The following is a 3161-nucleotide window of genomic DNA, read 5'->3' on the forward strand; positions in this document are numbered from 1 at the left end:
ATCCTGGTACTCACGGAACTAACTCTTCGTTTCCTTCATCTCGCTTCTCTCTCCTGCTCAGTCACCTTTCGAGCTATTGTCCCATGTAATTTCTCAGCCAGCTGGGTATCCCAGCCTTGTGAGACACCAGTCTTGCTCTAATGTTTGGAATGTGAACCATCATGAAAAAGTAAGAATGATTAAAAAGGAGATTTTGTAACTATTCATCAGTGTCAGAGGGAGCAAAATCCTTCACATTCTACTACTCTAGCTGGATATCCCTAAAGGGTAGGTGTTTAAGCTCTTGAATCTGGCTTTTCTTTTATTTTTGAGACAGGTTCTTGCTCTGTCACCCCAGCTGGAGGGGGCAAGGGCATGATCACGGCTCACTGCAGCCCCAAAATCCTAGGCTCAAGTGATCCTCCCACCTCAGCCTCCCAAGCAGATGGGATTACAGATATGCACCACCATGCTTGCTTTTTTTTTTTTTTTTAAATATATAAAAACAGAGTCTCACTATGTTGCCCAGGCTGGTCTCGAACTCCTGGCCTCAAGTAATCCTCCCGCCTTGGACTCCCAAAGTGCTGGTATTACAGGCATGAGCCACATGCCCAGCCTGAACCTGGCCTTTTAGATTACCTCCCAGCTCTATTGCTTCTAACTGGTAAACCTAGGCAAGTTATTTAACCCCTTTAAGCCTTGATTTTTCTCAACGGTAAAATAGTTCCTCCCGTAAAGGACTGCAATAAAGAAAAGAGGTCAGCAATCTGTGGTTATGGGGCCAAATCTGGTTCACCATCTATTTTTGTGAAGACCTATGAGCTAAGAATGGTTTTTACATTTTAAATGATTGAAAAAAATCAAGAAAATATTTTGTGACACAGAAAAGGATATGACATTCAAATGTCAGGGTCATAAAGTTTAATTGGAATATAGCCACACACATTTGTTTACATGTTACCTGTGACTGCTTTTCTGCTACTACAGCAAAGTTGAATTGTTGTAACCAAGATGTTATAGCCCACAAAGCCTAAAATATTTACTGTCTGGCTCTTTATAGAAAATGTTTGCCAACCTCTGGTAAAGAGAAAATGAAGGAATGCCTAGATGTGCCTATAATAGAGCAAAAACCTTTAAAATGTCAGCTCTCATTTTCTTTTATTAATATCTAGCTCCTGTCCAGCCATGATATTTATGCCGCTCTGTATTTGCATCAGGATAATTTTTTAGATCATTACAAAATATGCATCCTCCTACAGAACACATGGGAATACCTAGTGCCTAAATGGCATTGCTAACGCAGAATGCACTGACCTGACCTCACAGAAAGGTGATGGAACAGAGGTCCCATCCTTCCAAATGTCATCCACTGGTTTTATCCTTATTGAAATAGACAGCACACGGATCTGGAATGGAAGCAAATAACAACCAGGTCTCCAGATTCCATCATATCACAGAACATGGAACCAAGAAAGTACCTCAGAAGTTATCTGATCCAGGCCGGGCGTGGTGGCCCACACCTGTAATCCCAGCACTTTGGGAGGCCGAGGCGGGTGGATCACCTGAGGTCGGGAGTTCAAGACCAGCCTGACCAACATGGAGAAACCCAGTCTCTACTAAAAATACAAAAATTAGCCAGGCATGGTGTCGCATGCCTGTAATCCCAGCTACTCGAGAGGCTGAGACAGGAGAATGGCTTGAATCGGGCGGCAGAGGTTGCGGTGAGCTGAGATCGTGCCATTGCACTCCAGCCTGGGCAAAAAGAGCGAAACTCCGTCCCAAAAAAAAAAAAAAAAGAAGTTATCTGATCCAGTCACCCCTGTTTACCAATGAGGAATCTAGACCCAGATGAAGTTAAAGGACTTACCCAAGAGTACCCAACAACTCTCTGGCCACCCCCAGGCTCCCATCTTTGTGTCTTTCCTGTGTGGGCTGTTCCCTGAAATTCTTCCTGATAGGCACATTGCCTTTCCCTTTGATTTTAAATTCTTGGCTCAGATGACATGCCCGGACTATATCGCGTGATGTGACCTTGAAAAATAATTTACATATAAGTCTTGAAAGCAAATCAAGTTTTAAAACAAAGTAGCACCTACTCTGTCGCAGCCTTGACATCTATTACAAAGCAAATGCTGGCTCTTTAATTTCCCTAATCAAGGCTGTTCCTATTTAGCCAACCTCCTCAAGGGGTCCCAGCACCAGCCCCACTCCAACGCCTGATGAAGCTCCAGAACAGGTGAGAAAAATGAGAGGGTCCTGTCCAGAGCTCTGGGAGTCGGCCCTCACTGCCTGCCCTTCAGACAGCAAGACAGAAAAGGCATTCATTTTCTTCCTCCACGTCATGATACCAACCGAAATTACCTTTAAATGAGGAAGAAGGTCATTATTTAATCAATAGGATTGCGTCAATTGAGGAAAATTTGTCTCCAGTGTAAACAAGCGGAACGTCTTTGCGCTCTATGAAAACAAGGTTAAATTACTTGCAGATCCAAGCGACGTGGAGAGATGTAGGAAGTGAACCTGAAGCCTGACACATTCAAGGTCTGGGAACCGAAAATAATAGGAATTGTTCTTATTTTTCCAGTGGAATCGAGCACAGAGATGGGCACGCCTCTTTACAGAACCAAAGATTCAGAACCGTGCCTTACCCTTTGCTTCTGAGGCGGAGGAGGAGGTAGAGGAGGAAGAGAAAGAACCACCACAAAGAGAGATGGCAACAAAAGTAAAACAAAGGCTGGGCCAGCCGATCCCACTCAGGCTGACCACAGTGAGGGAGCAGGATTAAAATGAGAAATGATCAGGTTTCAGAAGCCCAGCCTTTCCTGCTGAGTCTTGTCCTTTGCTTCATCCATTCCATTCAAGAAGTCATATTGAAAATAAATTATTAATACAATGGTAGCTCACATTATTGGGTCTCACTCCATGCCAAGCATGCCAAACCCAGGTCATGTGTGGTGCTACTCAATGTTCACAACAGCTCTAGAGGTGGGTGCCAGTCATGCCCACTTGGCAGATGCGGAGGAGGGCAGTCGCAGCTGGAGAATGGCGGGCAGTTCTGCCTGTTTCTGAGGCCCCACTGGTTGAACTGCCAGCCTCAGAGCCATCTGCTCGCTGGGTGCTCAGCCGCGTGCTGCATGCTGTGGACTCACAGGGGAAGTACGAGCCAGGCCTACCCCTAGGGT

General features: G+C 45.1%; 1 long non-coding RNA gene across 1 annotated transcript; it reads left to right on the forward strand.

The window, feature by feature from the left end:
- The first annotated feature begins 1988 nt into the window (after positions 1-1988).
- LOC112605026 lies at positions 1989-2872 on the forward strand. The gene is made up of 2 exons (XR_003115335.1): positions 1989-2215; positions 2564-2872. It is a non-coding gene; the product is annotated as an uncharacterized LOC112605026 (long non-coding RNA).
- The last annotated feature ends 289 nt before the right edge of the window (positions 2873-3161 follow it).

Source organism: Theropithecus gelada, chromosome 13 (assembly GCF_003255815.1).
Source record: "Theropithecus gelada isolate Dixy chromosome 13, Tgel_1.0, whole genome shotgun sequence".
Lineage (NCBI taxonomy): Eukaryota > Metazoa > Chordata > Mammalia > Primates > Cercopithecidae > Theropithecus > Theropithecus gelada.